The sequence below is a fragment of the Oncorhynchus keta genome, chromosome 15, assembly GCF_023373465.1.
Source record: "Oncorhynchus keta strain PuntledgeMale-10-30-2019 chromosome 15, Oket_V2, whole genome shotgun sequence".
Classification (NCBI taxonomy): domain Eukaryota; kingdom Metazoa; phylum Chordata; class Actinopteri; order Salmoniformes; family Salmonidae; genus Oncorhynchus; species Oncorhynchus keta.
The window spans coordinates 31,007,035-31,020,799 of record NC_068435.1 but is presented as its reverse complement, the minus strand read 5'-3'; the positions used below and the strand labels follow the sequence as shown (position 1 = coordinate 31,020,799).

Genomic DNA, 13,765 nt, shown 5'->3' with positions numbered 1-13,765 from the left:
TACGATCTGAGGTGTTGTATCAAGGCCCTCCTTGCTACTGAGGAGCTGTAGAGACACATCACTGTCAAATAGTGCTAAAAATAACACATTCTGTAGCGTGTCCTTCAGAGGCTTGTTATTATTATCAAATGATGCTTGATGGCTGTTGTTTTCCGCCGCTGACGGTGAAAAGGAGTAATGAGATATTGAAGAAAGAGGAAGTGAGTAAGCGCCAACACATATGGGGAAGAGAGAGAGAGGGGGAAGAGAGAGGGAGGGAAAGAAAGAGAGAAGGAAAGAAATCAAGCTGTTTCTGTGGCCTGTAAATCGCTGTCCTCCTGTAGGGGCATGCACACCATGTGGCAGCGAACCTGCCTTAGTATGAGAGAGTGTGTGTGTGTGTGTTACCTGTCATCTCTTGATTTGACCTTCTGTCTTTCTCCGTATAAACACAAAACCTTGCTTTTCCCAGCTGGCAAAAGTGGTTGCAATGACGTCTTTGCAGACAGATTTCAACAAATTGCAATGGTGTCATATTAAACAGATGTTGTAATAATGTCGTATCAAACCCCTTTTCTACCTTAAATGTAAATGTAAATGTACCTGGATTCACTCCCCCTCAATTCAATTCAACTCAAAGGGCATCATCGGCATGGGAAACATACTGTACGTTTACATTGCCAAAGCAAATGAAATAGACAAACATGGGAAGTAAACAATCAGAAATGAAGAGTAAAACGTTTTAAAAGAATACAGACATTTCAAATGATATTATTGCCTATGTACAGTGTTGTAACAATGTGCAAATAGTTGAAGTAAACCTCGGAATAACCGTTTGTAGTGCTGCAAGGCCCAAGGTAACAGGAATAGGCTCCTTTGGACAAGCTCTAAGGTAGGTGACACACACAAACAGACATGGGCGTGTAATGGCAGTGACGGTGAGGACCAGACGAGGTGACAGCTGCTAGGGACAATTAGTGCGCGGGCCAAGGCAGTGCTATTATCCCCTCCTCCCATCTGCCAGCCTGGCGCAACATGTTACAACCTTCCAACAATCATGGGACAACCTTCAAAGCTATCTACCATACCGCACTGTCTGCCTTCAGGACTATGTATGGTACTGTGTGTGTGTGTGTTGTTTTATACTACATAGCTTTGTAAGTCTGTAAGCAACAGGGTTGTAGCTAGTTACCATAGCCACAAAGTCCGAAGGCCCGCCTCCTTGGCCAATCAGATGAGGGAGTGTGTTGACACATATGCCAGATTACGGTATATTTCCAGTTCAAGTTTGAGGACCAATTTATTTTATGTACCGATCCATAAATGATTTGGTTATTTATTAGCTATAATAAAACCAACAGTTCAAAATGGAAAATGGTAATCAGATCTCTTAATCAAACTCAGCCGGGAAGCTTATCATGATGTTTGCTCTAATTGTTTTTTAAAAATTGCATGTAGACAAACAAATTGACATCTTGATTTTAGATTTATACAGTTTCAGGGAAATGAAAAATGTTGAATTAGGCTGCTTTAAGATATAAACTTCAACCCTGTTTTCCAATTGGGCACTTTTTATCGTAATTTTTTTGCACAATTGGAATTGGGGTGCCTGAGTAAACACAGCCTTAGACTTTGACCAACAGTAGGTTGATGATATACTTTAAAATATTTACCTTAAAACCAGGAAAGCAGATTGCGTGGGCGATTTTTATTATAGCCTTGCAGTCCACCTTTTTGGTATTTTGCACCAAATAAAATCAAATGTTATTTATCATGCGCCGAATACAACTGGTGTAGACTTGACAGTGAAATGCTTACGAACGTTTCCACATGATGCAGAGTTTAAAGATAAAATACACAAGAATGGAGCTAAATACAGGGACCAGTACCGGATCAATGTGGAGCTACATACAGGGACCAGTACCAGATCCATGTACATTTCGACCTCAAGTAACTTGTACCTCTGTTCAAGTTACTTGAAGTCAATATGTACATGGATGCAGGGTAAAGTGACTAAGCAAATAATAATAATAATAAGTGTAAAATAAAGAACAGAGTAAGAGCAGCAAATGATGTGTAAAACTGTGTGTGAACATCTTATTCTGAAATCATGGGCATTAATGATGAATCACGCTTCACCATACATTTCAACATACATTTCGTTGAGCGCCAGAGTGGTGTTGGCCTGTAGAAGAATGCAGAAAGCCCGGATAATTAGGGATGAGAACTCTCTTGGTAGATAAAAGGGTCTGCAGCTTACCATGAGTTATTTTGTGTAGACTTTATATACACACACTCAAAGGTATTCATGGGGTATTCGTTTTGACCAGTTTCCGTCTCTGTACAAAGACATGGAAGATGGCAAAACACTTAACCGTTTCACGTGTGAATTCCAAATATCTCTAATGGTCGCTGTTTTATATTTTATGCACGTGATGTCAGAATGCATTCTGACAACCCACCGCTGCCTGCTAATTATCTAACCCGAGCTGCCTGGTAATTATCTAACCCCCGCTGCCTGCTAATTATCTAACCCCCGCTGCCTGCTAATTATCCAACCCGAGCTGCCTGCTAATTATCCAACCCGAGCTGCCTGCTAATTATCTAACCCCCGCTGCCTGCTAATTATCTAACCCCCGCTGCCTGCTAATTATCTAACCCCTGCCTGCTAATTGCCCTGCTAATTATCTAACCCCTGCTGCCTATCTAATTATCTAACCCGATCTGCCTGCTAATTATCTAACCCCGCTGCCTGCTAATTATCTAACCCCGCTGCCTGCTAATTATCTAACCCGAGCTGCCTGGTAATTATCTAACCCCGCTGCCTGCTAATTATCTAACCCCCGCTGCCTGCTAATTATCTAACCCCCACTGCCTGCTGCTATCCAATTATGCCTGCTAATTATCCAACCCGAGCTGCCTGCTAATTATCCCCCTGCTGCCTGCTAATTATCTAACCCGAGCTGCCTGCTAATTATCTAACCCGAGCTGCCTGCTAATTATCTAACCCGAGCTGCCTGCTAATTATCTAACCCCCGAGCTGCCTGCTAATTATCTAACCCCAGTGCCTGCTAATTATCTAATTATCCTGCTAATTATCTAACCCCCGCTGCCTGCTAATTATCTAACCCGAGCTGCCTGCTAATTATCTAACCCCCGCTGCCTGCTAATTATCTAACCCCCGCTGCCTGCTAATTATCTAACCCCAGCTGCCTGCTAATTATCTAACCCGAGCTGCCTGCTAATTATCTAACCCGAGCTGCCTGCTAATTATCTAACCCGAGCTGCCTGCTAATTATCTAACCCCCGCTGCCTGCTAATTATCTAACCCGAGCTGCCTGCTAATTATCTAACCCGAGCTGCCTGCTAATTATCTAACCCCCGCTGCCTGCTAATTATCTAACCCGATCTGCCTGCTAATTATCTAACCCGAGCTGCCTGCTAATTATCTAACCCGATCTGCCTGCTAATTATCTAACCCGATCTGCCTGCTAATTATCTAACCCGATCTGCCTGCTAATTATCTAACCCGATCTGCCTGCTAATTATCTAACCCCCGCTGCCTGCTAATTATCTAACCCCCGCTGCCTGCTAATTATCTAACCCCCGCTGCCTGCTAATTATCTAACCCCGCTAATTATCTAACCCCGCTGCCTGCTAATTATCTAACCCCGCTGCCTGCTAATTATCTAACCCGAGCTGCCTGCTAATTATCTAACCCCGCTGCCTGCTAATTATCTAACCCCGCTGCCTGCTAATTATCTAACCCCCGCTGCCTGCCAATTATCTAACCCCCGCTGCCTGCTAATTATCTAACCCCGCTGCCTGCTAATTATCTAACCCGCGCTGCCTGCTAATTATCTAACCCGCGCTGCCTGCTAATTATCTAACCCGCGCTGCCTGCTAATTATCTAACCCGCGCTGCCTGCTAATTATCTAACCCGCACTGCCTGCTAATTATCTAACCCGCGCTGCCTGCTAATTATCTAACCCCGTGCTGCCTGCTATGTTTCAGTTTGGCAATTTCAAAGTATTTTCTAACAACAGTTTGAATTGAAGTGTGTTCTGCCTCCTCATTAATTCACATAGAAGTAGCCCATTTCTCTGTTGCAGACAATGTATGTTTGAGGATTTACTGAGCCAGACAAACCCCTCTCTTTGAGGAGAGCCAAATCACTCCCCAAGTGTTTCACACAGATCAAGTATGCAGACATTTGCGCAGTCTTGCAAACTTTTTCCCCCAGGCATATTTTCTGGCTAGTGCTCGCATTGCCTTCATTGTCGTTTTCCTTACAAATAATAACTTTGGACATGTGTGTTCCTATCAAAGTAAGTGCCTTACTGTCTGTACATTACATCATGTATATCGTGTTGTCATTTCTACTGTACCATACAGTATGTATGTGTGTATGGAGCATAATGTATTTACAGTTATATTACGTTTTCAAGAACTGGTGACAAATAATCCATTCCAATTATTGCAGAGATTGTAATGGACACCTATATGTGTAAAATACTTTTTTGAAGGTTGTACTGATTATGATGAGCTAATGCTAAGCTATTTAAACAACTATGTGTGGCACCATGTTTGTTGACATTACACAATGCATTCAGGGTGTCATGTAAACGTCTGTCAGACCAAAGATGTTACAAAGAGGTGAGGGAGCGGTTCACTCATCTTTTGAGTGATCCGTGTGAATGATCGTGAATGATCGTAGATGACACACCTCCTCCAACATGCATTCTGCCAACAGACCAAACTCATCTGGTCTCCTCTTCATATATTTGGTTGATGAAAAAACCCACCAAAAAAAATGGTGGCGCGCACAAACTACCCATTGTCGGATTACACCATCGATTTTTAGAAAGTGTTTTACCAAATTATTTTGATCAATGGTGAGCTCTCCCGTGATGTGATGAATTGTAAAACAGCAATTGCTATTAGCTAATTCATATTGTGGTTTCTGTCTGCCGAGTTTTAGCTAAATATGAACCGTTAGCGCTAATTTTCTCCAATTACCGCCATTTAAAATCTAACTGTTTTAAAGTCCCCATTGGCCTCATGGTGAAAATCTTTGATCAGTTTCCTTCCTCTCCGGCAACTAGACGCCTGCAGCTTTGTAGTGACTGTATTGATATACCATCCAAAGTGTAATTAATAACTTCACCATGCTCAAATGGATCTTCAATGTCTGCTTCTAAAATGTTTTACCCATCTACCAATACGTATCCTTCTTTGCAAGGCATTGGAAAACCTCCCTGGTCTTTGTGGTTGAATCTGTGTATGAAATTCACTGCTCGACTGAGATGAGGTAGTCATTCAAAAACCATGTTAAACACTATTATTGCATACAGAGTGAGTCCATGCAACTTGCTAAGCACATTATTACATGTGAACTTATTTAGGCTTGCCATAACAAAGGGGTTAAATACTTGTCTTGTTTTATTTTGAATGAATCGAAAATCCTAATTCCAATTTGACATGATGGGGTATTGTGTGTAGGCTAGGGTATAACAACAAAATATGGAAAAAGTCAAGGGGTATGAATAATTTATGACGGTACTGTACAGTCGTGCCATGGGATCTTTAGTGACCACAGAGTTGGGACACCCGTTTTAAAGTCCCATTTTCTTAAAAGTTATTGAGGAACATAAAATTAATTTGTTGTATTAAAAGTGTATGGTATAAACAGTGATCTGTATTTGAACTTACTGCCTTCTTGTTCATTTCAGCAGCATATTTCTCTTCAGTTTTTATTTGTTTGTCTTTACCCTCGTGGCATTCATAAAGTCCCATGTTTCATGAGCTGAAATAAAAATACCCAGAAATGTTCCATACGCACAAAAGCGCATTTCTCTAAATGTTGTGCACTAATTTGTTTATACCCCAGTTAGTGAGCATTTCTCCTTTGCCAAGATACTCTACCTGACAGGTGTGGCTTACCAAGAAGCTGATTAAACAGCAAGCACATTACCACAGGTGCACCTTGTGCTGTGGACAATAAAAGGCCACTAAAACTGAAGTTTTGTCAAACAACACAATGCCACAGATGTCTCAAGTTGAGGGAGCATGCTATTGGCATGCTGACTGCTGGAATGTCCACCAGAGCTATTGCCAGATAATTGAATGTTCATTTCTCTACCACAAGACGTCCAACATTGTTTTTCGAGAATTGGCAGTACATCCAAAGGGCCTCACAAAAGCAGACCATGTGTAACCACACCAGCTGAGGACCTCAACATCCTGCTTCTTCTCCTGCGGGATCATCTGAGACCACCACCCGGAAAGCTGATGAAACGGAGTTTGCACAACCGAAGAATTTCTGTAGAAACTAAAAAAAAACACCTCAGGGAAGCTCATCTGCATGCTCGTTATCCTCACTATAGGGTCTTAACCTGACTTAGTTATTTGGTCCTCAAAATTTCACTTGAAATATTCCGTACACTGGCAAACGCATCATCACACTCCCTCACCTGATTGGTCGAGTAGGTGGGCCTTCTGATTTTGTGGCTGTAGTAACTAGTGATGACCAAGCAACAGTTAGGGAGACACTGTTGCTTACTTAGAGAGTGAAACCTACAAATCCACAATTTCACAGTTTCTGAAAGGCCTAATCCTTAATTAGTAGCTTCTTAATCCGCTAAACATCCTCTTTAAAAGTTCCCAGATGTTCTCACACTAAACGAGTCTGCACAGAAGATTTACTGGGGGTTGCTTCTAGTGCTAGCTTCTGGATGTGTGTGTGTGTGGTCTTTCTTGGGAAGAGTGCTGACAACTGCCCAAGTCCCTCTAGGCTGGGCTGAGTGACATCTGGTTTAGTGCTCTGACAGCACTCGTCTCCTGTCACACAGATTGACAACAGGGTCACATTGAGGGAGCATCTCTCAGTGAGTTTTACATTGAGGGAGCATCTCTCAGTGAGGGTTACATTGAGGGAGCATCTCTCAGTGAGGGTTACATTGAGGGAGCATCTCTCAGTGAGTGTTACATTGAGGGAGCATCTCTCAGTGAGTGTTACATTGAGGGAGCATCTCTCAGTGAGTGTTACATTGAGGGAGCATCTCTCAGTTAACTCAGCTCATAGCACCTCTAGACATGTTCTAGGATGCTGTCCAACAGGCCTTGATCTCCACGTGTTCTCCTCCATTTCCTTTCCCTGCTCCGCGTTTTTAATTTACCACAGGAGCTGGGGTTAGGGACAATCTGTTGCCATGGAGCAGGTGACCATGAAACCTCCATGTCCAATTAGGGAGACTACGGGAAGGGAGAAGAGGACAATGAATGATTTGATGGATGTCACAGGAGGAGTCCTGGTGACTTGACTCAGGGCCAGTGTTTGATGAGCAAGAGACAAATATAAATGAGCACACACTCACGACATGACACACACACAGCTGAACAAAATACACTTCCTAGAATTCAGTGCAAAGAAACGTCAGATCAGCAATATACAGTAAGAAGTGAACATTGGTACTGTTCATAGGACACCACCCTGATCAGCTAAACATTTCCAAATCAAACCTTTGCCCTTAGAGGGTACAGAACTAAACAAAACAGAAGAGCCTACTGCTAATCCAGTGGAGGGGTTTTCCAATAATTTCCATAAACCCTGCTGATGCTATATATTGGCTAAAACCCTGCTCATGCTATATATTGTCTAAAACTCTGTTAATGCTATATATTGGCTAAAACCCTGCTAATGCTATATATTGGCTAAAACTCTGATAATGCTATATATTGACTCTGATAATGCTATATATTGGCTAAAACTCTGATAATGCTATATATTGACTCTGATAATGCTATATATTGGCTAAAACCCTGCTAATGCTATATATTGGCTAAAACTCTGGTAATGCTATATATTGACTCTGATAATGCTATATATTGGCTAAAACTCTGATAATGCTATATATTGACTCTGATAATGCTATATATTGGCTAAAACCCTGCTAATGTTATATATTTTCTAAAACCATGCTCATGCTATGTATTGGCTAAAACTCTGCCAATGCTATATATTGGCTAATGAAAGGCTCTGAAGCCACCTGTCAGCCCTCCATAGGAAAGAATGGAATTCTACAGTATTTCAATTATATGTTTCAGGGACAAAATATTTGTTGTTGTGGGAACAGTAACATTACAGTTACTGGCTACCTGCCAGTTCTCCATAGGAAAGAATGGAATTCTACAGTATTTCAATTATATGTTTCAGGTATAAAATATTTGTTGTTGTGTACTAACTAGCGTATGCCAATGACTGAAAGTCTATGGGTATCTACGAGTGTGATGTAATTTAAAAGTGTCCCTTTAATGTGTCTGCAAATTGAATAAACGTGACGAACACAAATGTAGACAGTAACAAATGCATTCCTATTGCTTCCAAAATATTTTATAATAATGGTGGGGGAGTTCCATGATGGAGGTGTGGTGTCTTCAACACAACACCCCCTACAAATCATCTAGTGTATATATAAATCATTGGTGCTTTCCCACCAGGTCAGTGCAGTAGCACCCAGTGACACAATGGGCAGCGTGGGGGTGAGGTCCTGCCAGGGGGTGGACCTGGAGCAAGAGCCGGCCAGAGTGCTTGTGTAGTGCTGAATAATCTTTGTTAAGACTCCAGTGAACTTCGCCCACTTTCACATTTACTGCTTCTTCTGTGGGTTTATATAACAGCAGTAGGCATTAAGCAGCTATCTACCACCACACACACCAATAGCCAGGACACCCCCCACATAGGGCACACATGGGGAAACACTGCCTCCCTGACCGGGGATGTATCTATGATCATTTAGAAAGAGGCAGAGAAAGGGATGTCATGCTACAGCCTTCCACATGAATCATGGCTGGCTAGTAGAACTGGAGAACTGATTCTATTCTAGTTCTATTCTATTCCATCCAGAGATAGAGGGGAAAATTAGAAATGCCAACTAAACCAATACAGTAGTAGTCCATCTATAGTGTTGTCAGGGAGGCACCTGCCTACCTTCCTACCATTTATTATCAATGGAAATACAGTAAACACTACAGATCAACTCCAGATCTTTGATAATGCCTAATGAACAAAACAAAATAGGTCTATTCTGAAGAGTGGCCCTGAAGATTAAGGGAACCTTTTAAGTGACCATAAATCTAGATCAAGTAAAGGTCATCGATTGGGAGTGCATTCCCTGTACAGCGTTCCCGAATCCCAATGGCGTATGTGTGTTGTGAGAGAGTGAGTGAGTGAGCGAGCAAGGATTTTCCCCAGTGATTCCCTCTTTCAATGAAAGGGTGGGAGGTTGACGTAGATGTGATGCTTGTGTGTGTGCGTACTCTCTCTCTCCTCTCCCGACTCCCGCTGTTATGCAAGTGTTACGAAACCTTACATTGGAAAACATGAGCTCTTTGATCAGCCAGCACAGACCCAGGGAGATCACACACACAGAACATTGTCTTTAGTGACAGAGGCCTGTGTGTTTGTTTTTGTGTGTGTGCGAATATATATATATATATATATATACAGTTGAAGTCGGAAGTCTACCCTACACTTAGGTTGGAGTCAATAAAACTTGTTTTTCAACCACTCCACAAATGCCTTGTTAACAAACTATAGTTTTGGCAAGTCGGTTAGGACATCTACTTTGTGCATGACCCAAGTAATTTTCCCCAACTCTGAGGATTGGTTTTTCCAGCAGGACAATGCTCCATGCCACACAGCCAGGTCAATCAAGGTGTGGAGGGAGGACCACCAGATCAAGACCCTGTCATGGCCAGCCCAATCTCCAGACCTGAACCCCATTGAAAACCTCTGGAATGTGATCAAGAGGAAGATAGATGGTCATAAGCTATCAAACAAAGCCGAGCTGCTTGAATTTTTGAGTCCGGAGTGACAAAGTCACCCAACATCAATGTAAAAGACTGGTGGAAGGCCTGCCAAGACGCATGAAAGCTGGGATTGAAAATCAGGGTTATTCCACCAAATATTGATTTCTGAACTCTTCCTATGTTATAACATTACTGTTGTGTTGTTTAAAAATGAATAAGAACTTATTTTCTTATTTGAGGTCTGACAACACTGCTTTTTTGACCAGTAGTCATTTTCTGTAAATAAATGCTCTAAATTACTTTTTTTTTTTTTTGAAATAGGGAGAAATGTTGTCAGTAATTTTCATTTTACCCAAACACATACCTATAAACAGTAAAACCAGAAAATATGGAAGGCTGTGAAAAGTGTGCAGAGAGGACATTAAATGAGTGTGTGTTAGTTTGTTTGTGAGCATGTGTTTGAGAATGTGAGTGTGAGAGGGACAGAAAGATAGGGGGAGGGGATAAGAGAGTGACAGAGAGCAGAGGGAAGAGAAAACAAGGACAACATCAGAGTGAGAGAGAAGAAATAGAGAGAGAGATAGCAGCTAAAGGCAGGCACATCCTTTAGCCTAGGGGAGAGACTGAGACCCAGATGAAGGGAACTCTACAGTAAAATTGTGTGTAAACATCAGTCATCTGCCAGCATGGGAAAGAGCAAAAAAATCAGTGTACCTAGCCCACATATACACACAGGCCTCTATATACACACACACACACACACACACACACACACACACACACACACACACACACACACACACACACACACACACACACACACACACACACACAGAGAGAGAGAGTAGCATGGATTTCTCTGCAAGTGTAATCCTTGGGCAGGCAGCTTAAGCGTTTGTTCAGGCAGCCTAAGTCCAAACAGTGTAATATATATATAGATATTTATACAGTTGAAGTTGGAAGTTTACATACACCTTAGCCAAGTACATTTAAACTCAGTTTTTCACAATTCCTGAAATTTAATCCTAGTAAAAATTCCCTGTCTTAGGTCAGTTAGGATCACCACTTTATTTTAAGAATGTGAAAAGGTCAGAATAATAGTAGAGAGAAGGATTTATTTCAGATTTTATTTCTTTCATCACATTCCCAGTCGGTCAGAAGTTCACAAACACTCAATTAGTATTTGGGATCGTTGCCTTTAAAATTGTTTGGTGAATTTTGGCCCATTTCTCCTGACAGAGATGGTGGAACGGAGTCAGGTTTGTAGGCCTCCTTGCTCGCACACGCTTTTTCAGTTCTGCCCAAAAAAATTATGGGATTGAGGTCAGAGCTTTGTGATGGCCACTCCAATACCTTGACTTTGTTGTCCTTAAGCCATTTTGCCACAACTTCGGAAATATGCTTGGGGTCATTGTCCATTTGGAAGACCCATTCGCGACCAAGCCTTAACTTCCTGACTGATGTCTTGAGATGTTGCTTCAATATATCCACATAATTTTCCTGCCTCATGGCGCCATCCATTTTGTGAAGTGCACCAGTCCCTCCTGCAGGAATATACCCCCACAACATGATGCTGCCACCCCCGTGCTTTACATTTAGGATGGTGTTCTTTGGCTTGCAAGCCTCCCCCTTTTTCCTCCAAACATAATAATGGTCATTGTAGCCAAAAAGTTATATATTTTTAAAAATCAGACCAGAGGACATTTCTCCAAAAAATACGATCTTTGTCCCCATATTCAGTTGCAAACCGTAGTCTGGCTTTTTTATGGCGGTTTTGGAGCAGTGGCTTCTTCCTTGCTGAGTGGCCTTTCAAGTTATGTCGATATAGGAATCATTTTAATGTGGATATAGATACCTTTGTACCCTTTTCCCCCAGCATCTTCACAAAGTCTTTTGTTGTTGCTCTGGGATTGATTTGCACTTTTCGCACAAAAGTACTTTTCGGCTGTGTGGTTCCATGGTGTTTATACTTGCATACTATTGTTTGTACAGATGAACGTGATATCTTCAGGCATTTGGAAATTGCTCCCAAAGATGAACCAGACTTGTGAAGGTCGACAAATTGTTTCCTGAGGTCTTGGCTGATTTCTTTTGATTCCCCCCCCCCCATGATGTCAAGCAAAGCGGAACTGAGTTTAAAGATAGGCCTTGAAATACATCCACAGTTGTAAACTTCTGACCCACTGGAATTGTGATACAGTGAATTATAAGTCAAATAATTAGTCTGTAAACAATTGTTGTAAAAATGACTTGTGTCATGTACAAAGTTGATGTCCTAACCGAGTTGCCAAAAATATAGTTTGTTAACAAGACATTTGTGGAGTGGTTGAAAAACAAGTTTTAATGACTCCAACCTAAGTGTATGTAAACTTCCGACTTTAACTGTATATATAGCCTTATTCTACAATTTAGGAAATAGTTTCCTCCCCCCATCAATCTACACACAATACCCTATAACCCCTAAAAGTGTTTGTTTTTTAATACGTTTCTAAAAACTCCTCTCATGCTGTCCTTCAAGAGAGCGAGAGTTGCACCCCTTCTGAAAAAACCTACACTCGATCCCTCCGACGTCAACAACTACAGACCAGTATCCCTTCTCTCTTTTCTCTCCAAAACTCTTGAGCGTGCCGTCCTTGGCCAGCTCTACCGCTATCTCTCTCAGAATGACCTTCTTGATCCAAATCAGTCAGGTTTCAAGACTAGTCATTCAACTGAGACTGCTCTTCTCTGTATCACGGAGGCGCTCCGCACTGCTAAAGCTAACTCTCTCTCCTCTGCTCTCATCCTTCTAGACCTATCGGCTGCCTTCGATACTGTGAACCATCAGATCCTCCTCTCCACCCTCTCCGAGTTGGGCATCTCCCGGCGCGGCCCACGCTTGGATTGCGTCCTACCTGACAGGTCGCTCCTACCAGGTGGCGTGGCGAGAATCTGTCTCCTCACCAAGCGCTCTCACCACTGGTGTCCCCAGGGCTCTGTTCTAGGCCCTCTCTTATTCTCGCTATACACCAAGTCACTTGGCCCTGTCATAACCTCACATGGTCTCTCCTATCATTGCTATGCAGACGACACACAATTAATCTTCTCCTTTCCCCCTTCTGATGACCAGGTGGCGAATCGCATCTCTGCATGTCTGGCAGACATATCAGTGTGGATGACGGATCACCACCTCAAGCTGAACCTCAGCAAGACGGAGCTCCTCTTCCTCCCGGGGAAGGACTGCCCGTTCCATGATCTCGCCATCACGGTTGACAACTCCATTGTGTCCTCCTCCCAGAGCGCCCAAGAACCTTGGCGTGATCCTGGACAACACCCTGTCGTTCTCAACTAACATCAAGGCGGTGTCCCGTTCCTGTAGGTTCATGCTCTACAACATCCGCAGAGTACGACCCTGCCTCACACAGGAAGCGGCGCAGGTCCTAATCCAGGCACTTGTCATCTCCCGTCTTGATTACTGCAACTCGCTGTTGGCTGGGCTCCCTGCCTGTGCCATTAAACCCCTACAACTCATCCAGAACGCCGCAGCCCGTCTGGTGTTCAACCTTCCCAAGTTCTCTCACGTCACCCCGCTCCTCCGCTCTCTCCACTGGCTTCCAGTTGAAGCTCGCATCCGCTACAAGACCATGGTGCTTGCCTACGGAGCTGTGAGGGGAACGGCACCTCAGTACCTCCAGGCTCTGATCAGGCCCTACACCCAAACAAGGGCACTGCGTTCATCCACCTCTGGCCTGCTCGCCTCCCTACCACTGAGGAAGTACAGTTCCCGCTCAGCCCAGTCAAAACTGTTCGCTGCTCTGGCCCCCCAATGGTGGAACAAACTCCCTCACGACGCCAGGACAGCGGAGTCAATCACCACCTTCCGGAGACACCTGAAACCCCACCTCTTCAAGGAATACCTAGGATAGGGTAAGTAATCCTTCTCAACCCCCCCAAAAGATTTAGATGCACTATTGTAAAGTGGCTGTTCCACTGGAT

General features: G+C 43.0%; 2 protein-coding genes across 2 annotated transcripts in view; one reads left to right on the top strand and one right to left on the bottom strand.

The window, feature by feature from the left end:
- Positions 1 to 13,765, bottom strand: part of LOC118394770 (PH domain leucine-rich repeat-containing protein phosphatase 1-like) — a 75,827-nt gene that overhangs the window by 35,663 nt on the left and 26,399 nt on the right. The gene's annotated exons all lie outside the window — the stretch shown is intronic.
- The window catches only part of LOC118394762 (solute carrier family 22 member 23-like), a 457,726-nt gene continuing 457,092 nt past the window's right edge, over positions 13,132 to 13,765 (top strand). Inside the window, exon 1 of the mRNA XM_052463844.1 lies at positions 13,132 to 13,696. The gene's annotated coding sequence lies outside the window, so the exon portion shown is untranslated. The remainder of the gene's footprint in view (positions 13,697 to 13,765) is intronic.